Source organism: Giraffa tippelskirchi, chromosome 14 (assembly GCF_054371585.1).
Source record: "Giraffa tippelskirchi isolate mGirTip1 chromosome 14, T2T-mGirTip1v1.2.pri, whole genome shotgun sequence".
NCBI classification, from domain to species: Eukaryota; Metazoa; Chordata; class Mammalia; order Artiodactyla; family Giraffidae; genus Giraffa; species Giraffa tippelskirchi.
In genome coordinates, this window is record NC_137288.1 from 24,447,575 (window position 1) to 24,474,367 (window position 26,793).

General features: G+C 35.5%; 1 long non-coding RNA gene across 1 annotated transcript in view; it reads right to left on the bottom strand.

The window, feature by feature from the left end:
- Positions 1 to 9,761: 9,761 nt before the first annotated feature.
- LOC145534235 (uncharacterized) overlaps positions 9,762 to 26,793 on the bottom strand; it is a 191,961-nt gene continuing 174,929 nt past the window's right edge. The window contains exons 5-7 of the long non-coding RNA XR_014074368.1: positions 23,624 to 23,835; positions 13,545 to 13,726; positions 9,762 to 12,291 (exon numbers count right to left, since the gene is read on the bottom strand). This is a non-coding gene — a long non-coding RNA (uncharacterized LOC145534235). The remainder of the gene's footprint in view (positions 12,292 to 13,544; positions 13,727 to 23,623; positions 23,836 to 26,793) is intronic.

Here is a 26,793-nt window from a genome sequence, read left to right on the forward strand (position 1 = left end):
GAAATTAGGTGCTTTTGGTGGAAAGCTCCTATTTCTTTAGCACTTCTAGGTGCTTTTCAAACTAGAAAAAAAAAAACAAAACACATTATTATAACCCTAAACTCATTGCTACTCAGTGGAATACAGTACCTGCCACAAATTTGAAATATCTAAGTACAGCTCTGTTGACAAAAAATCTTCTCCACGGGTTTCTTACAAAGTCTTTTCTTTTACACACCTCATTTCTTATTTTCTTTCTGGTTTCATTTTTTTAACCTGATTTTCAAAGTCTTTTTGATAAAGAAATCACTAAACACCATTCACTCACTATACTTCTGGGGATCAGATCTGTCATTAGCTTATATACTTTTTTGCTCAGCACTGATTTTGATTCATGCGTTAGAATGTCTGAGACCGAGAGGGCAATTCCACCTTCACTTTTCAGAGCCAGTTTCAATATCAACTTTAATTGAGTAGATAATATTTAATATAGTTCTCCTCCAGCAGGCAATAATCTTTTGCCCCAAGGTTCTCTGTCTTGTACTGAACAGAATAATGCTGACTCAGAGGTTTTCATGTTGTTTTCTTTTTGCTCTTGCTATCACTTTAACTTGGCTTGAGTTTTACAAGTTGAAATCCCCAAACTAGCCTGGAATACACATTTTTTTAAAAAAGTATTATTTTGTATGTTAAAGGTATTTGAGTTTAATTTTTAAACTTCTATATTTTTAGAGTCATGTGGGTACAAGCAGTATGAGTTACAGTTCAGTTCAGTTTAGTTGCTCAGTCGTATCTGATTCTTTGTGACCCCATGGACTGCAGCATGCCAAGCTTCCCTGTCCATCACCAACTCCCGGAGTTTACTCAAACTCATGTCCATTGAGTCGGTGATGCCATCCAACCATCTCATCCTCTGTCAACCCCTTCTCCTCCTGACCTCAATCTTTCCCAGAATCAGAGTCTTTTTTATCAGGTGGTCAAACTATTGGAGTTTCAGCTTCAACATCAGTCCTTCCAATGAACACCCAGGACTGATCTCCTTTAGGATGGACTAGTTGGATCTCCTTGCAGTCCAAAGGACTCTCAAGAGTCTTCTCCAACACCACAGTTCAAAAGCATCAATTTTTCAGTGCTCATTTTTCTTCACAGTCCAGCTCTTACATCCAAACATGACCACTGGAAAAACCATAGCCTTGACTAGACGGACCTTTGTTGGCAAAGTAATGTCTCTGCTTTTCAATATGCTATCTAGGTTGGTCATAACTTTCCTTCCAAGGAATAAGTGTCTTTTAATTTCATGGCTGCAGTCACCATCTGCAGTGATTTTGGAGCCCCCCAAAATAAAATCTGCCACTGTTTCCACCGTTTCCCCATCCATTTGCCATGAAGTGATGGGACCAGATGCCATGATCTTAGTTTTCTGAATGTTGAGCTTTAGGTCAACTTTCTCACTCTCCTCTTTCACTTTCATCAAGAGGCTCTTTAGTTCTTCTTCACTTTCTGCCATAAAGGTGGTGTCATCTACGTATCTGAGGTTATTGATATTTCTCCCGGCAATCTTGAATCCAGCTTGTGCTTCATCCACCCCAGCATTTCTCATGATGTAGTCTGCATATAAGTTAAATAAGCAGGGTGACAATACACAGCCCTGATGTACTCCTTGTCCTATTTGGAACCAGTCTGTTGTTGCATGTCCAGTTCTAACTGTTTCTTCCTAACCTGCATACAGATTTCTCAAGAGGTAGGTCAGGTGGTATGATATTCCCATCTCTTTCAGAATTTTCCACAGTTTATTGTGATCCACACAGTCAAAGGCTTTGGCATAGTCAATAAAGCAGAAATAGATGTTTTTCTGGAACTCTCTTGCTTTTTCGATGATCCACTGGATGTTGGCAATTTGATCTCTTGTTCCTCTGCCTTTTCTAAAACCAGCTGAACATCTGGAAATTCACTGTTCAGTTACAGTATAATCGACTAAATGTTTGTTTCCTCTCAAATTCATATGCTGAATCTTAATCCTCAGTGTGATGGTATTGGGGGGAGGCTTTGGAAGGTGACTGGGTCATGAGGGTGGAGTCCCCATAAATAAAATTGACACTCTTATAAAAGAGGCCCTAGCTTTTATAAAGAGCTCCCTTGTTCATTCTGCCTTTCAAAGAGAGATTAGGATCTCCCCAGACATGTCTTCATCTTGGACTTTTCTCAGCCTGCAGAACTGCAAGAAATACATTTCTTTTGTTTATGAGTCACTTAGTCTATGATGTTCTAGTCCAGCATATTGAACAGACTTATAGAAAGACATATAAAATAATTGAAAATAAAGGGAGTATATGTATATTTATAATGTTAATATTGAATAGATACATAAAAATTATTTGATTAGGTATCCAGCATTCTCCAGTTCAAATTTTATTGCCAAACTTACATATAAATTAAAAATTAAATCCTTTAAAATAAATACATTTCTTGACTGTCACATCAACTCTGCCTTTTATACATGAGCCAATCACTGACTCAGTGGAATGAGTTTTAGCAAACTCTGGGAGACAGTGAAGGACAGAAAAGCCTGGTATGCTGCAGTCCATGTGGTTGCAAAGAGTCAGACAACACAACAAAACAACACAATGATTTATTTAGCATCATCTCCACTCAGAGATTCTGAAAAATTTATTACTCTAAACTGCAAAAATTCCCCACCATATCTTTAACTCCTCCGAGCCACTGCTCCTGAAGTTTTTGCATGTTTTTTTTTCATATGCAATAGTAAACTGAGTTTAATATTTAGAGACCAAAAGTTATTAAAACTAGAGTCGAGATTTTTGGTTTCTGGTTCTGTGAGTAAGGAGCTTGGAAGTCACCACTCCATCCTAACAATAGATAAAAAACTGAACAGACTGGAAAACCAACGACTCTTCTTCTATCTATGAGAGAGTAAAGACATGGGCAAATTGCTGCCCATGCTGTTTGAAGACAGACAGGCAGATACAGGGAATCTCAGCTAACCAGAGCTGAGACATAAGACATCAGTGCTGGACAGAAAAACCTGAACTGTATCGACAAATTGTTGAGGAATCCCTGTGGACAAGTCTCAGAATCTACTCCAGGGCTACCAGCCAGGGGTGGGTCACCCGCAAGCTGAGAGAGTCCTTCCAATAGTTCAACAGGGTTTCCACAGTAAATATCAGAGAAAAAAATATTTGGGTTTTTGCAGAAGAGGAGGAAACATTTTAAAACTTCCCAAAGAACTATGTTCTTCATTTCAAGTCCTGCTGGCAGAGGAAGCTTAACCAGAGCCTAACCTGCTCCATTACTGATAGAGCTTGACTATCGAGAGGAAGGAAAATACCCAACACTGGCCTGCTCTAGCCATCCACATAAGAGAAGGATAAACTCAAATCCAACCCAGTTTGTGTCACCTGAGGGAGGAGGGGAAAAAAATAAAAAAACAAAACTGAAAAGCACCTGAGGTTGACAGTCCAGGGGTGTAGGCTTACTGAAAGGCTGAGACCTAACTGTGGGACTACAGAACACTTTCCTCCTGTCGTATCTGACCACCACATTACTAAAGGCCTATTTACAATAGTTCATTTTAACCAGTACATTATGTCTGTTCATTTAAAAACATGAATAAATAAATTGCAAAACATACCAACAGGCAAAAAACACAAGAGAAATTAAGGAAACGATTCCATTCACCATTGCAACAAAAAGAATAAAATACTTAGGAATAAATCTACCTAAAGAAACAAAAGACCTATATATAGAAAACTATAAAACACTGATGAAAGAAATCAAAGAGGACACAAATAGATGGAGAAATATACCATGTTCACAGGTCAGAAGAATCAATATAGTGAAAATGAGCATACTACCCAAAACAATCTATAGATTCAATGCAATCCCTATCAAGCTACCAATGGTATTTTTCAGAGAACTAGAACAAATAATTTCACAATTTGTATGGAAATACAAAAAACCTTGAATAGCCAATGTAATCTTGAGAAAGAAGAATGGAACTGGAGGAATCAACCTGCCTGACTTCAGACTATACTACAAAGCTACAGTTATCAAGACAGTATGGTACCGGCACAAAGACAGAAACATAGATCAATGGAACAAAATAGAAGGCCCATAGATAAATCCACGCACCTATGGACACCTTATCTTTGACAAAGGAGGCAAGAATATACAGTGGAGAAAAGAAAGTCTCTTTAACAAGTGGTGCTGGGAAAACTGGTCAACCACTTGTAAAAGTATGAAACTAGAATGCTTTCTAACACCATACACAAAAATAAACTCAAAATGGATTAAAGATCTAAAGATAATACCAGAAACTATAAAACTCCTAGAAGAACACATAGGCAAACACTCTCTGACATAAATCACAGCAGGATCCTCTATGACCCACCTCCAAGAGTGATGGAAATAAAAGCAAAAAATAAACAAATGGGACCTAATTAAACTTAAAAGCTTTTGCACAATGAAGGAAACTATAAACAAGGTGAAAAGACAACCTTCAGAATGGGAGAAAATGATAGCAAATTAAGCAACTGACAAAGAATTAATCTCAAAAATATACAAGCAGCTCATGCAGCTCAATACCAGAAAAATAAGTGACCCAATCAAAAAATGGGCCAAAGAACTAAACAGACATTTCTCCAAAGAAGACATACAGATGGCTAACAAACACATGAAAAGATGCTCAACATCACTCATTATCAGAGAAATGCAAATCAAAATCACAATGAGGTAACATCTCACGCCAGTCAGAATGGCTGCTATCGAAAAGTCTACAAACAATAAATGCAGGAGAGAGCACGGAGAAAAAGGAACCCTCTTACACTGTTGGTGGGAATGCAAACTAATACAGCCACTATGGAGAACAGTGTGGAGATTCCTTAAAAACCTGGAAATAGAACTACCATATGACCCAGAAATTCCACTACTGGGCATACACACCAAGGAAACCAAAATTGAAAGAGACACATGTACCCCAATGTTCATCGCAACACTGTTTACAATAGCCAGAACATGGAAGCAACCTAGATGTCCATCAGCAGACAAATGGTTAAGAAGGCTGTGGTACATATACACAATGGAATATTACTCAGCTATTATAAAGAATACATTTGAATCAGTTCTAATGAGGTGGATGAACCTGGAGCCTATTATACAGAATGAAGTAAGTCAGAGAGAAAAACACCAATACAGTATAGTAACACACATATATGGAATTTAGAAAGATCATAATGATGACCATATATGCGAGACATCAAAAGAGACACAGATATAAAAAGCAGTCATTTGGACTGTGGGACAAGGCAAGGGTGGGATGATTTGAGAGAATATCATTGAAACATGTATATTATCATATGTGAAATGGATTTCCAGTCCAGGTTCAATGCATGAGACAGGGTGCTCAGGGCTGTTGCACTGAGATGACCCAGAGGGATGGGATGGGGAGGGAGGTGGGAGGCAGGTTTAGGATGGGAAAAAAATGAATAAATAAATTGCAAAACATACCAAAAGGCAAAAAACACAATTTCAAACTAAGCAAGCATAAGAATCAGACATGTCAGGGATGTTAGACTTACCAGACTGGGAATTTAAAGCAACTTTGATTAATACGCTAAGAGTTTTAATGCATAAAGTTTTAATGCATACAAGAGCAAATGGGTATTATAAGTGGAGACATGGAAATCCTAAGAATGAACCAAAAGAAATAATGTTGAAGATCAAAAACTGTGGGAGCTTGACTATCCTAGGGAAAGGGAAATACCCAGCTCTCGCCTTCCACGTAAGAGACGAGACAAACTCAGATTCAACCTAGTTTGTAGAAAAAGTAGAAACATGGGGTTGCCAGAGGAAGAAAGAGAGGTGGAAGAGATGAAATATTTGAAATAATAGTGACTGAGAATTTCTGCAAATTGATGCCACACACCAAACCACAGACCTATAAAATTCAGAGAACACCAAACAGGATAAATTACAACTAAAAATACACAGAGGCATGTCATTTTCAAACTGCACAAAGCAAATGAAAGGAAATAGAAAAAAAAACTACCTATAGAAGAACAAAGAGAAGAATGATGTTCAGCTTCTCTTCAGAAACCACATAAGCAAGAACAGAAGGGATGAAAAATTTGAACTGTTGAGAGAAAAGAAACAGCAACTTAGAATTCAATACCCTTTAAATTAACCTTCCAAAGTCAAAGAGAAATAAAGACTTTTTCAGACAAATAAAAATTGAATGTATTTGTTGTCTGTAGAGATGACTTGCAAAAAAAATGTTAAAATAAGTTATTGATGTAAGTAAAACCCTAGATTTATGTAAAGTAACAAAGAATATCAAAAAGCTTAAGTGAAGGCAAAATAAAAACTTTTATATTTTTTTCTATTCTTTATTGATCTAACAGATACTGGTGTCTAAAATAATGTCAATATATTTGATTATGTATATTTATGTACTTATGTACTTATGTACTCAATTTATATGCTTATAAATTGAAATGTATAACAACAGTGACACAAGGGAAGGAAAAAAGAGGGATTGGGATTATTTTGTTATAAAAGGTATTCTGAAAGTGAGCTTACATTAGCTGGAAATGTATATTGCAAATTCTAGGACAACCACTTAAGAGAGTGAAAAACAAAAGTAAAACTAATATCATAAGAAAGGAGAATACACGCAACTGTATGTCAATTAAAACCACAAAAATAAGAAAAAGACAGGAAAACAGGTTAGCAAAGAACAAGAACACTAAATAAGAAACAGTAACAAATATGGTAGATATTAACCCAACTATATCAATACTCACTTTCAAGGTCAGTGGTCTAAATGCACCAATTAAAACACAGAAACTGTCAGAATGGATCAAAAAACAAAAGGATAAATTATATGTTGTCTGTAAGAAATTCACTTTAAATATAAAGGTGCTATGCTGTGCTGTGCTTAGTTACTCTGTTGTGTCGGAATCTCTGAGACCCCGTGGGCTGCAGCCTGCCAGGTTCCCCCATCCTTGGGGATTCTCCCGGCAAGAATACTGGAGTGGTTTGCCATGCCCACCTCCAGAGGATTTTCCCAACCCAGGGATCGAACCCAGGTCTCCAGCATTGCAAGCAAATTCTTTACTGTCTGAGCCACCAGCCCATAAAGGTACATAAAGTAAAAGTAAATGGATGGAGAAAAATATGTAATGCTAACCTATCAAAAAAGCAGGAGGGGCTATATTAATTTCAGTCAGAGCAGATTTCAAAGCAAGGAAAGTTATCATTAAGCAATAATAAAGGGCCAATTCTCTAAAATACGTAATAATTCTTGACAGGTATAAACCTAATAATGGAGGATCAAACTAAGTGAGCCAAAATCTAATAGAACTGCATAGAGGGGAAACTGAACCCACTTGCATATTCAGAGACTAACACCTCTCTACCAGAAATGGACAGATCCCTCAGGCAGAAAATCACTAACAACATAGTTGAACTCAATTATACCATCAGTCAACTGCTGCTAAGCTGCTGCTGCTGCTAAGTTGCTTCAGTCGTGTCTGACTCTGTGCGACCCCATAGACGGCAGCTCACCAGGCTCCGCCGTCCCTGGGATTCTCCAGGCAGGAATACTGGAGTGGGTTGCCATTTCCTTCTCCAGTGCATGAAAGGGAAAAGTGAAAGTGAAGTCGTTCAGTCGTGTCCGACTCTCAGCGACCCCATGGACTGTAGCCTACCAGGCTCCTCCGTCCATGGGATTTTCCAGGCAAGAGTACTGGAGTGGGGTGCCATTGCCTTCTCCGATCAGTCAACTGGATATAACTAATACCTAAAGACCACTTTATCCAACAATACCAGAATACATTTTCTTCTCATGCCCACATGGAACATTCACTAAGACCAATTTCTGGCCATATAAAATAAACCGTAACAAATTTAAGAGGATAGACAATGGAATTTTACTAGGAATCAATAACAAAAAGATAACTGGAAAATCCCCAAATATATGGAGCGCTAACAAAATGTTTTATGTAAAACACAACTCAATGGCTACACATTTGATAATTTAGATAAAATGGACCAGTTCCTTGAAAGACAAGATCTCTCAAAATCTCACAAAATCAACCGATAACCTCAATAGGCCTATATCTATAAAATAAGTTGAATTAAGAATTAATAACTTTCCCTCAAAGAAAACTCCAGTCTCAGATCGGTCAGTGGTGAATTCTACAAAACTTTCAAGGAAGAAATTATACACAATTCTCCACAATTTCTTTCAGTGAATAGAAACAGAGGGAACACTTCGTAACTCATACTATGAGGCCAGCATTTCCAAAATACCAAAACCAGGCAAAAAAAATTACAAGAAAAGAAAATTACAGACCAATATATTTCACAAACACAGATGTAAAAATTCTCTCTCAATAAAATATTAGCAAATTGAGCCCAATATTGTATAAAAAGAGTTATCTCTCCAAGTGAGATTTTTTGCAGGTCTGCAAGGCTTGTTCAAGATTTAATAATCAATTTATGTAACAAATCCATAGGAAAAAAAAATCACATGATCATATTAACAGATGCAAAAAAAAGGATTTAACAAAATTCAATACTCATTCTAAAAAAAATATAAACTTTTAGTAAGCCAGAAATAGAGATAAATGTTCTCAATTTGATGAAGGATATCTACAAAAACCCTACAACTAACATCACACTTAATGATGAAAAACAAAGTTTTCCACTAAGATCAGGTAGAAGCAAGCAGATCCCTCTCTACACTACTTTTCAGTGTCATACTGAAGGTTCTACCTAACTTAAGAAAACAAGAAAATAAAATTAAAGGTATGTAGATTAATAAAGAAGAAATAAAGCTTGTTTGATTTGAAACTGCATGATTGTCTGTGTAGAAAATTTTAAAGAATTGAAACTAAAACTTCCTGGAACTAATTACCAATTAGAGCAAGTTTGTAAGATTATAAAGTTATCAGGCCAGCAATGAACAAATTCACTGATGTTGAAAATACAATACTATTGATATTGGTATCCTATCAAATAAAATACTTAGGTATGAATTTAATGAAATACATACACGATTTAAATGAGGAAAATTACAAAACTTTGATGAATGAAATACAAGTCAAAATTAAAACAAGCTACCTCTACACAACTAATGTGTGTGTGTGTGTGTGTGTGTGTGCGCGCGCTAAGTTGCTTCAGTCATGTCTGACTCTTTGCAACCCCATGGACTGTAGTCCTCCAGGCTCCTGTGTCCATGGGATTCTCCAGGCAAGAATACTGGAGTGAGTCAACATGCCCTCTTCCAGTGGCTCTTCTCGACTGAGACATTGAACCTGTGTCTCTTATGTCTTCTGCATTGTCAAGCGAGTTCTTTACCACTAGGGCCACCTGGGAAACCCTACATAATTATTAGGATGGCCCAAACCCAGAACATTGATAGCACCATATTCCGGAGAGAATGTGAATCATCAGGAATATTTATTCATTATTATTTAGCATTATTTATACACTTCACCAGCTAATAATAATTTTTCAGAAATATTCATATTATACATGAAGCCATGGCTTTCATTCCCAGAGGTGAGCAGGAACTGAATTCAAATGTTAAAATGATTTAAAGTGTGCACATTTTTCTAACAAGAAACTATAGTCTATGGAGGCAAAAAAAAAACATTTTTCAAAAAGTTAAAGGTGACTTCTAAATATTTAAAGTCAACAATAATACATTTAAGTATCTATTATAGCATTGTGAACTAAAAAAAAAAAAAAGATTTAACACCTATAACACCAATAAATTGACACTTTATTACAAGGAAAGTAATGATAATATTCTTGAGGAAAAATTGTAAAACATATTTCAAAGTTAGATGTGATAATATATTTTCACCTATATGATCTAATTATCAGTGGGGTTTCAATATAACAAAGAAGCATGCAAGTTTGGAAGATAAAACTTGTTTGTTTTACTTTAACCTTCACATACTGAAAAGGAAACTACTAGAGAGTCTCCAAGGAAAACATAAATACTTTGAAACAAGCTTTATTGAAAATATTTGAAGGCATTTTTTCTCCATGGCACATTACATTTGAAGTGAAATTTAATGAAAATAATTAAAGCTCTGTTTGAGGCACCAAACCTGAACCACTGACTCATTTTTGTCCAGGACCACATCTAATAGAATGTAAAACAGAATCAATTTGTCTGTCGGTCAAATTAGCTGAAAAATACCACTAATAAATATCTCAAACATCATGGCACAAACTAAGCTTTTTATATTTCCTTCCAAACTTGCTTCTTTCTTTGCCTCTTTCTCTGTAACTATCAACTGAATTCCTTCCCTTGTAATGATCAAAACCCTTGGAATTATCCTTTTCAAATATCTCTTTTTTTTTCTCACACTCTACAAACTACCTGTCATCAATCCTTGACGGCTGTACCTTCAAAATATATTCAGAATTTTACCCATTTATACCGCCGCAACTGCTACTTGCTCTGATCCAAGTCACCATATTCTTTGGCCTTGTTTATTGCAATCATTTATTGCATTAATGCGAAGGCAGAAAAATGGAAATCACACGAGGTATCTCAAACACAGTGTATTTCCTACGTGCAAGCTGGAAGATCAAAGGACAAAAATGGGGAGCCTTAATTTGGACTTTAATAACTGCCAAGCTCACTAGCTCTCCTAAGGCTGGGGGAGCAAAAGAGAAGATATAAGGAGTTAATATGTCAGAATAAAGGTCCCTATGAGGCTGGGAGTTAGAAAGGTTAAGATATCACTACATCAATATTAGCAGATCCTCTGAGGAGGAGCCACGGACCGCAGGTGTTGGAGAAACACTGAACAGGTTCTCACAGTGCAGAGTCGATGCTGTCTGGGTGAAGTTGGCATCTGTAGTGGGGAACAGCAAGGCGAGCTGCTGGGAGAGCTGAAGGTAAAACTGTCTGATGATCTGGGTAAACACAGACCAAAGAGGGAGATGGATGCTAGGCGTCTCGGCATTTTCTGCCTTCCAGTCTCCTAATGAGCCTCCCCTGGTGTACCTACACCAGGGCAGGATGAGGAAGGCTGATGGAAGACTCGGGATGCCAGACTTAGACAACAAAAATGATTAGCTTAATACGAATTTAGCGAAAAAAGTAATTTTGTAACTGTTTTCCAAAAGTGTATAGGATGCACTTTTACTGCTTAACTCCCAGCACTTAAAATAGTGTAGGACATTAATAGGTAAAAATGAATTTAATGAATACATAAGGTTATACGATGATGAGGTCACCGAGATTACTGAAATCTATAGCTTTTATGCTTATTAACTATCTGATAGTCACTGTAGAAGGATAGTATGTTAATACAACAGTGATGCTCCTTGCTATAATTTTACTCCTCAGGTACTGATAACACAATCAATTCTCTTTAGTGTAACTAATTGCATACATCTTCACTGATATTGTGAAATATATATCATCAAACATGTATCAGTCATCTCTTCTTTCTTCTCCATTTACACACTGTTAATCCTAGTCCAGGTTCTTCAATACAGTTTTAAATCAGCTATAAGTTGGTGATTTTAACCTTGGATGCATAAAAATATAAATGAGAAATAAATTATAAGCATGTCTTACCTACCATTTTTGAGATGATTAAGAAACATTGAACACGATGTATTTTATTTCATTAATCATTATTTGTTGTCATTCTGAGAGTGGATTTCCATAGAATAAGCATCTGGCAAGTATTTTTTTGATGAATTAAAACAGGATATAATTTTTGGCAGGATTTTCACAGAAGTACTTGGTGACTACAAAAGATTGCTACTTAAATCAACAGAACAGATACCGGTCAGTTGCAAGATATACAATTGCAAGGGAAAGTTTGGATGCCTGAGGAATATTAAATAAAAATTAAAACTGTTGGTAAAATATATGAAATGACTTCGGCCGAGGATAATTTTTTTTTTCTCTATGCCCTATTGAAAGCTATGATGTTGAAACATATTATCCAAGATAGGTGAATATTTAAGTATTTTCTTTAGAAAGCACACATTTTCCCCATGCACTTTCTAAATGGTACTATTTTCATCATGTTTTCTTGTTATACAAACTACAGAGGAGAGATTGCATAGAACAAAACTAGAAATGGTTTTGATTTTACAATCCTTTGGAAGGCACCCCATATCAACAGAGAAAAGGTAGCCACTTGCTTTTTATTTTTACACTGTAATCGAAACTGTTAGTACACCAAATCTGCAGTGTATTGGCAAAAGTAACCTTCTACAGAGGTGTCTTTCTGCACTGAAAGCACTTTGCACCTGTGGAGACAAAAGCAGTATTTTTCGTTGTCTAAAAAGTCATAATGCATAATGATAATAGTGATGTTTCTAAGAGTGAACTACTTAACTATTTCAATAGTGTGTGATGCATTGAGTTCTAGTTCGATAAATTGCACTCCTTGGCCAATTTTATGAAATACTGAATACATCAGAAATGAGAGAAAGGATTGCTGAGTTACTGATGATGTGAATTAAAACAGGACTTTGGGCAGCATTGCATGCATCTAAAGTTATTTTTATTATTTTCTGTCTTTCCATAGAATAGTTCTCATGGAAGGTTAATTCTTGGCTTAAAAGGCTACGGTGTGATATTTCAGTATACGTATGTCTTAGTAAAAAGCTCGATCATAATTACTTTTACTCTGTATAATTTTAATGTCTATTCCGACATGTAAAACTTAGGTTTAAATATTCAAATTTCGAATAAGCTCTGTGCATTATGCTTACATCATACCAACTAAACATTACTATATTTTACTTAGATTTATCAAAACAAGGTTCTGACTCTTTTCATTATAATTATTCTTGTTTGTCAGTGGAGTTGGGCACAATCCAAATATCAATAATATTTTTTGTATCCACTATTATTCTTCTGGAATAAACTTCCCAGTTTCAAATAAAAAAGTCATTGGTCTCATGGCATTTGTATTCACAGAGGATGCACTTCAACTAGATAAACATACTGGTAGTTGCATAATTTAAAAGATAATAATACAAAAAGATTAGGACTTGAGGCATTGTGCATGTTTTTGAAGAAACAAATGATATTGCTATAGTTATCACAATACGACCCTTGCTGTAATGTATTTGACTGCTTGTGTTGTATTCACAACTACACACATATGAAATTAACTATACGGAGCTCTGGATATTTAAGAATGCAAATTGAAAGGCTAATATTTTATATGCTATTTTACAGAACATGTTCAAAATGTCTAAGATAAGTTTGTTTGGCCAGTTTACATTTCTTTAAATTAGTGAAATTTGTTTCTGTATAATATAATAAATTCACGGGGCAACTATGTTGCATTAAGATTTGTTGAAGATATTTGAAATAAAATCCTTAACTTTCCTTATGAATATTAATTATACTATTTCCAGGCAAAGGAGAATAAAGACCCATACTTTTGAAAGAATCTACTGCAAAATGTGGATATTTTTATATCCACATAGATATCTATCCAGATGTTAAATTATCTCTTCATATAAGTCTTACCACTTAGGCTGATCACCTGTTTGTCAGAAGCGCGTGCTCAGTCGCTCAGTCACGTCTGCCTCTGCGACCCCACAGACTGTATCCCACCAGGCTCCTCTGTGCGTGGAGTTTTCCAGGCAAGAATACTGCAGAGGGTTGCCACTTCCTCCTCCCGTGATTGTCCTGACCCGGGGCTCAAACCTGCGTTTCCTGTGTCTCCTGCGTTAGAAGGTGGATTCTTTACCGCTGAGGCACTGGCGAGGACTGATTGCATATTTAATCATTTCATCACATGCTTTTTTTAAGTTGTTACAGCGGTGCACAGTTTATCACTGTAGAGCCATATTTTGATAAAAATGATTTCATACACATTAAAAATGCTGACATGAACAAGGATAAAAAGATTAAGGATACATGATATTGGTGTTAATTAAGATAAGGTTATGGCTCCTGGGTTAAATCTTATCTTGGGAAATTTTATCAACAAGTCAAAGCAGAACTATTACCAGATATGTCATTTTTTTAAATAAAGGGGAGAACTGTGTTTAACACCATGAAGTAATTAATTATATCTTACTTATATAGAAAACGATCTTTTTTTTTTTTTGCTGGATACAAATTTTTTTCCAGGTTGAGGGTCAGTTAAATATATTTAATATCATTTTGTTGTAACAATTCTCAAACACATGTAGATTCTTACTACAGTGAAAAGACAAATTTAAAATCATTTAGAAAAGTTGTACCAAATGCTGCTCCTGTCACTTATCAAAGTGTCTTTAGTTGATTTTATTCCCTTCCTTAGTATATAAATATGCAATCTGTGAAATAAGACATTCATTAAAATTTTAGATGTAGATTATAGATTTAGATTTTAGAAATCCTTGAATCACAATCAAATTATTTTACAAAATTATAATTGATATTGTGAAATAATTTTTGCATGAGTTAGCAAGAGGATAAATACAATTTAAAAAATAATAGACATTACTGAACCACCCACATCTGTCTATTTTTATTTGTATGAAAAATTAATGTGTTCTCCCTAATGGCTCAGACTTTTCAAAGTGTCTATAATTTTTAACTATAACTAACGTCAGTGGATAGCTATTAAAATTATCTTTGAATGTCTGGCATAAGAGCAGGCATAAATTCAGTAATGTCATATTCTGGAAAACAATAATGTATACCTGACTTGCAGGAGAAAGATTCCAATGTGAAACTCTATAACAAGCAAACTAAAAAGAACATACAGACCAACACAGAAGTATTCCAGTTAAAATGTATTATAAAGCATCTGCTCTCCCATGAGAAACATCACGTTGGCCACTGTGATGTCAGCTACAAAAATATATCCCTCATGTATTACTGCATCAACCATCCGGAGGAAAAGAATACAAATTACTCTTTTCAAAGAATAGATGTAATATCATGTAAACTGTTTTTTTTTTCCTTCTGATATTAAGCATTTTCCTTTCACCTTAAAAGTGGATGTCATAAAGTGATTATGAATATTTAAATATGTGTTAAGATAATACTCAGTAAATGATTGAGTGCTGTCAGGCCAAACTAATAATTCAGTACTTTGATCCACTTCTGTTGACTAAGTTTTATTTTTTTTTTCCTGACTCACTATTGATCAATCTATGATTTCAACCATATAAAATACTCTCCTCATCCTTGGAATTTTTTTTCTTAAATTTTTAGTCAGTTTATTTTCCTCTAGGGCCTTGTTGAGCACATTAATAAAAGATTAATAGACTTAACAAATAAACGTTTTTGCTTTATTACAAAACATAGATCAATTTTTATTATGACAGTATACTTTTCTAAAATGCTTTGAGAAACATGGGAACTTTCTAATGTATTATACTGTGCATTTCAATTTTGAGCAAGGCTAAATCTATAACATGGTTTACAAATTAAATATATTTTGTATAGATGCTTATGGTAAAGAATCTGTCTACAATGCAGGAGACCCAAGTTTGAAACCTAGGTTGGGAAGATCCCCTGGAGAAGGGAATGGCTACCTACTCCAGTATTCTTGCCTGGAGAATCCCACAGACAGAAGAGCCTGGCAGACTACAGTCCATGCGGTTGCAAAGAGTTGGACATGACTAAGTAACTAACACTTTCAGTTTCATGTAGATGTTCATAATGGTTCTATAATATCAAAGCAATTAATAGAAAATTGTATCATATAAGCAGTAGCAGCATAGCATAAACATCTGGATATGTTTTCAAATTAGTTTTACTCAAAGATCATCAACTGTTCATCAAACATATACAAAACATCCTTCATGATGACTACATAAATAGGATACTTAGCCAAATTCAGTTCATTTAAGTGCAGAAACAAGACATTCCTTGTAATTACATGACCAGTAGAAATTGATTTTGATTTGTATACACTATTTTTAGATATACACTGGTTATTTAAAACGAAAGGAAAGGAAAAAGTATGGAGAAAGGAAGAAAAGATAGGAAGAAAATAAACGAAAGGAATTATCTTAATTGGGCAATAACATTTTAGAAGTTGAATTTAACTTGAGATAGACTTCCAAAAGATAATTTTAACTTAAAAGTTAGTTTCTTTTAGAAATGGTAAATCCTATCTGGAATCTAAATCCAAGATATTAAGAAATGAACAATCACAACCAAGTCTCTCTTTCTGTGTGTGTGTGTGTGTGTGTGTGTGTGTGTGTGTGTGTGTGTGGTTGCCGTACTTAAAAAAAAAAAAAAGAAAAGGGAAACAAAATAAAAACAAAATAGTGAAAACCTGTCTCCTGCAGTTAATCACACCTCCATTAAAGTTTTACCTGGAAGCAGTTGCCAAAATTGTTACCTAAGTGTTGTATCACAGGAATAAACCAGCAAGCATAATGACAAAACCTTTAAGGAAATAGAAGTTATGCAGAAAATTACAGTTTTAGTAAGGAGAAGAATTTAAGAATACGGAGTGCTTCTATGGAGCAGGGTCTGCAGGGTTGAGTATTAGAAAAGTGAGGTGTCATGAAATCTGAAAGTGATAAAAAGCTCCCCAGTGGCTCAGATGGTAAAGAATCTGCCTGCAATGCAATGAGAGTGATCTGTGTTCAATCCCTGGGTCAGGAAGATCCCCTGGAGAAGGGAAAGGCAACCCACTCCAGTATTATTGTCTGGAGAATTTCATGGACAGAGGATCCTGGAGGGCTACAGTCCATGGGGTCTCAAAGAGTCAGACGTGGCCGAGCGAGAAACACTTTAAACAGAGAAATATATTTACATGCTGTTATTGTTGTTTAGTCACAGTCTAGTCTGACACAACCCCATGGACTGTAGCCCATCAGGCGCCACTGTCCATGGGATTTTCCAGGCAAGATTACTGGAGTGGGTTGCCATTTCCTCCACCAGGGGATCTTTCCAACCCAGAGATCCAACCCATGTCTCTGAATCTCACTGAGCCACCAGGAAAGTCCTTATTCAAATGTGAAAATAAAGAAGAGTCCTCATAGATAATTATCTTTAGAAAGACACAAGAAACAAAAGTAACTTAATTTTTAAAAGTTTTCCTAGGACTACTTTGTAGAATATTACAAGAATTCACCTTAGACTTTAATGAACATTTTACCAATTCAACACAAATTTCTTATTGGGTGTCTCAATATGCATGAGTCATAGTCTTTGCAAAGATATTGTTTCAAGAGAACTAATAACCACAATCTGTTAATTGAATCACTTTTTTCAGTAATTCAGGCTTTTTTTTCTTGAATGATCTTGCCTCTTCTTTTTTGTCCTCTTAAGCTTGCATGCAGTTAAATATTCCCAGGTGGCCCAGTGAAAGAATCTACCTGCCAGGAGATGGTGGTTCCATTCCAGGGTTGGAAAGATCCCCTGCAGGAGGAAATGGAAACCCACAGCAATATTCTTGCCTGGAAATTCTATGGACAGAGGAGCCTGGCAGGCTACAGTTGGACACAACTGAGCACACATCCATATATACCATATATTAAGTTATATGTATGTTAATTAATGATCCTTATGCATGATGGCTTTTTTAATAGAAAGCATGAAAAAAATATTTTTGTGCTTAATTCTTGGAATGTTACCCCTTGGAAGATTAATATCAAATATGATTTATCATCAACTGTGATAACACTGATAATTGGAATCCTTTTAACTTTCAAGATCTAGTTCAAAAGTCATCTTATCTATAAAATATCTGAAGGCATTCCCAACGAGCAGTAAAATGTCCATCATCTGAAAGGCCACAGCCTACTTCATATTAAATATATATATTTTATGGTATTTGTGTCACAGCTGATTGCACATGGCTTTAAGCTTTAATTTAGAATTTTCCTTTTCTAAGAGACCTTGTCCAGGTTTGGCTGAATGCCTACCCTCACTGTTTCTTTAGAACTGAGTGCCAAATGCTAGTAAAATTCACTGCATTAGATGGAAGATATCTGCTAATGAGTTGTTGTTTAGTCTCTGTCATGTTCAACTTTCTTGAGAGCCCATGGACTGCAGCCCACCAGGCTCCTCTGTCTATGGGATTTCCCAGGCAAGAATACTGGGTTGCCATTTCCTTCTCCAGTGGGTCTTCCTGACCCAGGGTTCGAATCCGTATCTTTTACATTGCAGGTGGGTTCTTTACCACTGAGCAACCAGGGAAGCCTCTGATAATGAGTATATCACACTAATAGATATAAGAATTTGAAACAGCTTTATTCAGCTATCTATTTTCCTACATACCAAGTAGTTTGGCACAGAGAAGGCAATAAATAAATGTTTGCTGAAGTAACCCTGACCTAAAGTCTATCTAATTTCTGACTTACAGGTCTATTTTAGGTTAAGAAGACATTACTGTGTAACATTCCTTAATTTCCCTGATGTATTCAGTCATAATAGTAATATACAAAGCACTAACAGGATATTATGGGCATTCCTTGGTGGCTCAAATGGTAAAGAATCAGCCTGCAATGTGGGAGACTCAGGTTCGATACCGGATCAGGAAGATCCCCTGGAGAAAGAAAAGGCAACTCACTCCAGCATTCTTGCCAGGAGAATCCCATGGAAAGAGGAGCCTGGTGGGCTACAGTTCATTTGGTCAGAAAGAGCCAGACACAACTGAGCAACTAATACTCTCAACAGGGTATTATATAGTTGTTTAAATTTTTATGTGGGATTGTCAACTGTTTTAGGATAGAGACTCTTTCTTCTCTTATAGTGTCTAACACATGTTGGAACCAAATAAACGTTTCTTGAATGAAGTTGAGTACATATTAATGAGATGATTGAACTATGTGTCTCATAATGGACTGTAGACACCTTTACAGCAATGGTGTTCAGTTTTTCATTTCCCATGCAAAATATAAAAACAATAATTATCTGTCAATTACCTGTTGAAATAATACATGAATTCTGTGATTTTATGCTGCTATAACCATGAAGTAATCTCCAAAAATCAAGATTTGGGGACAGAAGGCAGAAACTAAAAGTTTTAGAGAACTCAGTTTCTGGGCTAAGAGCGGTCAAGATTTCACTTAACAGAGGGGAAAAAAACAAAACAAAACAAAACAAAAACGTGAAGCAAGAGGGAGAATCCTGAATGAAAAAATAAAAGAAAAATGTTATGTCCTGTGTGCCTCTGACTTCTTTTTAAATAGATATGTTTACTGAATAGAGGCTCAGGCAGTAAAGAATTTGCCTTTAAAGCAAGAGATGGATTCAATCCCTGGGTTGGGAAGATCCCCTGGAGAAATAAATGGCAACCCACTCCAGTACTGCTGCCTGAAGAATCCCATGGACAGAGGTGCCTGGAGGGATACACTCCATGGGGTCACAAAAGTCAGACATAACTGAGCAAATAACACTATCACGTTTCACATGTATAATGCTCATAATTTATATAGGTTTATTATATTTAATATCGTTAACATCATTTAAGAAGAGGTGGTAAGAATACACAGAAGAACTGTATGAAAAATATCTTCATAACCCAGATAACCTAGATAACCTAGATGGTGTGATCATAGGATTCCAGACATCCTGGAATGTGAAGTCAAGTGGGTCTTAGGAAGTATCACTATGAACAAAGAAAGTGGAGGTGATGGAATTCCAGTTGAGCTATTTTAAATCCTAAAAGATGATTCTGTGAAAGTGCTGCGCTCAATGTGCCAGCAAATTTGGAAAACTCAGCAGTGGCCACAGGACTGGAAAAGGTCAGTTTTCATTTTAACCCCAAAGAAGGGTAATGCCAAAGAATGTTCAAACTACTGCACAATTGCACTCATCTCACACACTAGCAAAGTAAGGCTTCAACAGTATGTGTGCCACGAACTTCCAGATGTTCAAGCTGTATTTAGAAAAGACAGAGGAACCAGAGATCAAATTGTGAACATCTGCTGTGTCATAGAAAAAGCAAGAGAATTCCAGAAAAACACCTACTTCTGCTTTAGTGATTACATCAAAGCCTTTGACTGTGTAGATCACAACAGACTGGAAACTTCTTCAAGAGATGGGTATACCAGACCACCTGACTTGCCTTCTGAGAAATCTGTATGCAGGTCAGGAAGCAACAGTTAGAACTGGACATGGAACAACAGATTGGATCCAAATCGGGAAAGGAGTACATCAAGGCTGTGTATTGTCACCCTGCTTATTTAACTTATATGCAGAGTACATCATGTGAAATGCCAGGCTGGATGAAGCAGAAGCTGGAATCAAGATTGCTGGGAGAAATATCAATAACCTTGGATATGCAGATGACACCACCCTTATGGCAGAAAGTGAAGAGGAACTAAACAGCCTCTTAATGAAAGTGAGAGAGGAGAGTGGAAAAGTTGGCTTAAAGCTTAGCATTCAAAAAATGAAGATCATGGCATCTAGTCCCATCACTTCATGGCAAATAGGTGGGAAAACAGTGGAAACAGTGACAGGCTTTATTTTTTTGAGCTCCAAAATCACAACAGATGGTGACTGTAGCCATGAAATTAAAAAACACTTGCTCCTTGGAAGAAAAGATATGACCAACCTAGACAGCATATTAAAAAGCAGAGATATTACCTTGCTGATAAAGGTGCATCTAGTGAAAGGTATGGTTTTCCAGTAGTCATGTTGTGAGAGTTGGACTATAAAGAAAGCTGAGTGCTGAAGAATTGATGCTTCTGAACTGTGGTGTTGGATAAGGCTGTTAGAGAGTCCCTTTGACTGCAAAGAGATCCAACCAGTCCATCGCAAGGAAAATCATTCCTGAATATTCTCTAGAAGGACTAATGATGAAGCTGAAACTCCAATAGTTTTGGCCACCTGATGTGAAGAACTGACTCATTGGAAAAGCCCCTGATGCTGGGAAAGATTGAAGGCAGGAGGAGAAGGGGATGACAAAGATGAGATGGTTGGATGGCATCACTGACTTGATGGACGTGAGTTTGAGCAAGCTCTGGAAGTTGGTGATGGACACAGAAGCCTGGTGTGTTGCAGTCCATGGGGTCAAAGAGTCGGACACGACTGAGTGACTGAACTGAACTGAACGTCATTTATCTTCCTGGTGTTTTTTCACAAAATAAATCTCAAACTCATTTGTTTTGAAAACAGAATAAGACTGAAATCAGCTTAGATATTGAGCATCACTAAGCCAGCCACAGGCTTCCCAGGCAGTGCTAGTGGTAAAGAATCCACCTGCCGATGAAGGAGACATAAGAAACATGGATTCGATACCTGTATCAGGATGATCCCCTGGAGGAGGGCTTGGCCACCCACTCCAGTATTCTCCAGGATTCTCCAGGATTCTGGAGAATCCCATGGGCAGGGGAACCTGGCGGGCTACAGTTCACAGGGTTGCAAAGAGCTTGAATTGACCGAAGGGACTTAGCATGCACACACATGCAAGCTAGTCACAACTAAGCATCCACATGCCTTAGAATATGTAAACATTACCTGGATATGTTGTCAATATTGGACACTGTCTACAAGCAAATGGTGGGAGTTTTTTGTAAAATATCAACCACAAATTTGATACTATTCTTTCTTTCTATGTCTAAAAACATCTGATTCCACTAATGCATATATATGGAATTTGAAAGATGGCAACGATAACCCTATATGCGAGACAGAATAAGAGACACAGATGCATAGAACAATTTTCTGGACTCTGAGGGAGAAGGTGAGGGTGGGACGTTCTGGGAGAATAGCATTGAAACATGTATATTATCATATGTGAAACAGAACACCATTCCATGTTCGATGCATGAGACAAGGGCTCAGGGCCGGGGCAATGGGATGACCCAGAGGGATAGGATGGGGAGGGAGGTGGGTGGGGGGTCCAGGAAGGGGAACACATGTAGACCCATGGCTGATTCATGTCAATGTATGGCAAAAACTATTACAATATTGTAAAGTAATTAGCCCCCAACTAAAATAAATAAATTTATAAAAAATAAAAAATAATAATAAAAAAAAAGTAAAAAAAAAAACACTGAAAAAAAAATAAAAACATCTGATTCCAGTCATAGCAGTATATATTGATATGTTTCCCAATCTCATAAAACAGCAAGATGAAATGAGACATTGACGTCTTTATAACAGTAAGAGGAAGACAATTCATGGTGGGTGTATTGGAAATTTGAGAGAATCAAGACCATCTTTTTAAAATGACCCTATGTCTGGCAGCAAATCCATAAAAGTGGCATTTTTGTGTTTATGTCAGTGTGGTGGCTTCTTGACCTTTAAATTCCAGCATTAGCAATGTGGATCAATGAATCTTAGTAATGACCTCAATTAAAATCACTGTGGGCTTATTATGCTTACTAGAGAATGACCATAAACAGTTTGCCTTAAAAGACATCTGAATGAGCGGAAGCTTCTGCTTTGTATGGAAAAGATCATCTGTGTCAGAAGTTACTGAAAGTCCAGTTAACCACTCGGATCAAGTTAGAGAACAGACATCCTGTACAAAGATGAAAACGTGTTGGGATTCCAGAGTCTACTTTGCCAAGATATACAGTGAAAGTTTGCTTAGCTTTTCACAGAGTTAATGGTAAATACAAATACAAGAATCAGACCAATAATGCATATATGTATGAAACAGTGAACTCAAATTTCTAAGGTGAATTCATTTATTCAGCAAACATAACATTAATTCCACCTGCCTGACCAGCAATGTATTGAGCCAGTGGGGGAAAAGATGAATAAAGAAGTCTCACTACTTTAAGAAATTCATGGATTCTAAACTATTTTGTGAACTATTATAATATGATAGGTATTATATAGATACAGTTTTTGAGTTATGGTGGGATCACAGAGGAAGAATGGATTTTGTCAACTTGTACTGGTATAAGGAAGTCTCACAGAGAAAATGCCTCAGAGAAGACATTGAAAAACAAACAAACAAAGCTATTTGAAGAAACTTAGGGAGTATGTGAGGATATACAAGGAGTCTGGAGAGGACATTCATATCAGAAGATGATATGATCCTTGGGGGTATAGAAGGTTGTGATAAATTGCAGAACATTAGGCTGAGTAGACACACTGGTTTTAATACGGTCTGCCAGGTAATATAACATTGATAGATTTTATAGGAATCTATCCACAGAATCTAAAGAGCATGGACTTGGAAGTCACACAGACTAGAAACGCTGCCCAGTATTAAAAGAAGCATGATATAGTGGTTAAAATTCAAGGCTTTTGAGCCAAACTTCCTGGGTTCAAATCGAGACTCAACCATTTCCTGGATGTGTAGGACTGCTTAAGTTAGAAGTGATACCTGCCAACTGGGATATTAACAAAAGCACTGTCGGGGACTGTGTTACTGTTCCCTATGATTCACTTCCTTTTCTGAGTGAGAAGATAATAGATTCTTACCCACCATCAGGGAAACTTCACACTCAATCATGTGCGAACAGATGCCACTTTTAGCAGATCCAAGGACTAGAGCTTTAGGAGCCAGTGCTTATTTCCAGCTGCCCTAGTTCCTCCTGCCCTGAGCATAATAACTTTTCTTTCCTCTAAAATCTGGAAAAAAAGAGACTTATACTTCAAAGGTAGAGTCACTGTGATTCCACAACTGACAGTTAGCCTGAAGGGAAAAGATTAACCTAAAAGTCAAGGAAAAGTGAAACTTAATGATATGTTAGTTACCTTCCTTACACTTCACAATTTTCATTGACCATAGGTGTTGTCTTTAGATGAACTGTCCTGTAGCCTTATTTATCATTTTGTTTTCATATTGGCTATTATATTTATCAGATTTGTTCAATCGCATGTTTCAATTGTCCATCTATTTTTTCCTGGCTAAGCTTCTTGTTTCTGGTTTTAGAAATACTAGAAAATCCGATGTCTTCCTCCTGAAACTTTGGCAAAAAAAAAAAAAAGATTCAGGGAAGTGTCTGAGAAATATTATTTATACAAAAATATAAAACAAGAACCAAGTAATACCAGTACTGTGCACTGATAAGTTTAGAACTTAATGAATGGGTAAAATGGTATATTATTTGAAATTTGTGAATGCTTCTGGGTCACATAAAATGATTTAATATGTTAATATACACTATCTCAGAAAGTTCAAGTATAATCACCTGAAAAAATAAGATTATAATTATAACTATTTTAATCACATTATAGTATGCACATAAGAAAGCATGCTACATTTTAGTTAAAAATTATACAGAGATAAGATTTGAATATTAAAATGTTATTATGCTAATGCAAATAAAATACCATTTAAAACTTCAGCATAATGAAGAGCTTAATGTTACTTTGCTTATTAGATATATACTTAAATAATGAAATTCATGTCACTTTTTTTTGACTCCACTTCAAATTCTTTGATGTCTAAAATACAGTTCACTTTCTTATGAAAATGAAATGATTTCCTTGCCTGCTATCATGTGCTGAGTATTAAGATGCTTACTCATTCACAAGCAGCTGTGCAAATTCAAAGTTCATTCAGAAGAAATATTACCCAATGGGCTATTTATACATAATAATTGAGATTCTTAATATATAACTACATCTTATCTTGCCAATAGGTATCATCATCAGTAATGTTTAGTAGCATAGTCGAAAGTTCAGTGGTCAGATTAAAAAAAAATTTTATGTACAATCACTCTTGGATTTTAAGGCTACTGGGTTATTTCTAGAATTCTCTGGCAGAATCCAGAAATTGAAAAACTAATAAAAGTATTCAGAAGAATCCATCTTCCAATGGAAAATACATTAATATCAGCAAGAATCTTAACTTTTACTGAACCTAGCTTAAGTAAACTGATATAATTTAGTATGAAATAATAATTCATTAAATTCGGGACTTGTTATCAATATTAGAGGATATCTCTGTTAAGATATTGAAATATGCATTTCTCAAAACATATCTAAAAGTTATCTCAAATAATATAAGAAATGGGAAAAAGATCCTTAAAGTCTTATTCCTTGACTAAAAGGAATTGTGTCAGTTTATTATATCCCATTTTCTTTTTTAAATTGTAAAGGTACTTTATAGTATCATTATATAGTATGCCATTTGCACTGAACATGACAAACTGCCACATATGCTACAATGTTTTTCAAAGAATACTAAAATCACTGAATTCTTAAAGAAATGTTTCTCCTTCATGAATTATTAACTCATTATTGGAAGTACTATATAGTAGGAAATGTATTTAAGAATATTGTAAACATTTGCCTCTTTACTTTTTTAGGATTATTAGAAAAGCCATTCAACAACTTTGTGTACATATGATTACATGAGAGTATTGTTAATAGACAATTATTACATTACTTAAATATGAATTATAAAGACTAAGAGTGGCTTCTAGTTCCCAATAACTGAAACTAAAAATTCTTAATTTTTCAAAATCAATATTAAGCTAACATGATGCAAAAGATCATCCCTTTATTAACATCTGGATAATATCCAAAACAGCTCCACAAACTGCTTTGCCAGCAATGACTTCCCAAAGTAATCTGACTGAATTCAAAGAGAGAAGAATTAAAATGAATGAAGGAAGAGGTGAACTATCTGTATTTAATCTCCAGTTTCATCAGAAATCGATTAACTAGCTGACTTTGGGTCCAAAAGAATTAATTATACTCAGTCTCCAGTATAATTAACAATACTATGGCCATCTCCCAAAATATTCATTAAACAGTCAGGAACAATATGAAATTCAAATTAAAATTGAAAAAGAGATTAAATAGAAGTAGTCATCTCTAAAAAGAATCATACTACATCTGAGATGAAATCATTTGAGCAATACAAAATATGGAAATACATTTTGTGTTACATTTAATTATCATTAATTCCAGCACTGCAAGCTGGCAGCTACTTTAGGCTCATTACAAGGACCGAAATGGGCTAGAATGTTAAAATGAATCTATCCTCACTGGAATAATGGGAATATGCTTCAAAGTTAAAGAAAGTTTAAAAATAAAGTTCAGAGTCTCAGTTCATTCCTTACATTTTCAATTAGAAATATGCATTATACATTAACTGCCAATAAGGCATTGATTATATAATACAGTAACAAAAATACATAACAAAAATCCAGCAATGCTTTTTTTCATAAAAATTATATATACATACATATGTATATATATACGTTCACTCATTGTGTTTTTTTAAACTATTTTTGCTTTTGTGTTTGTGGATTTAAAATGAATCTCATGGTATAAAATCCCTATTGCTTAATGAGTCAAATTTAAAGTATGCATCCAGAATTCTGGAGAAACTATTGGTACATTTTGTAAAATTATAGACTACTATAAAATTTGGGCTTTGATATTCATTATTTCCTGATTTGGTTGCGGCATACTATTTTGTCAGATAAATATAGCAACCATAAGGATGATGCATACATACATGAAGTAAGATGTGCATCAAGTGGGAAATACTTCAAACATAGGGAGAGCTAGTCACATAGTATGCAATTAAAATGTAAAATTTCAATGTGTGGAAAATATTAGTGTAACATGTTTACAAATGTATCATATATTTATCTCTGTTACTAGGAATCGGGTTTCTGCTGTCCAACTTGTTAGTATGGAAGAAACTGTTCAGGAAAAATAATCATATATGCTTTATAGGAAAATATATTTCATATATATGAAAAGTATACATGGTAAGATGATTAACAAAATATTTAAAATAGATTGTTGTTTTACTTTTACAAAAAAATTCAATTTTGCTCTCCTCAAAAGCATAACCAAAGTTAGTCTTTACAGTTTGAAAATTGCAGTTTTGAAATGTATGAGTGTGCATATATGTGTGTGTGTGTGCAATTTAAGAAAATCTTGTGAATAAACCTTGTGAA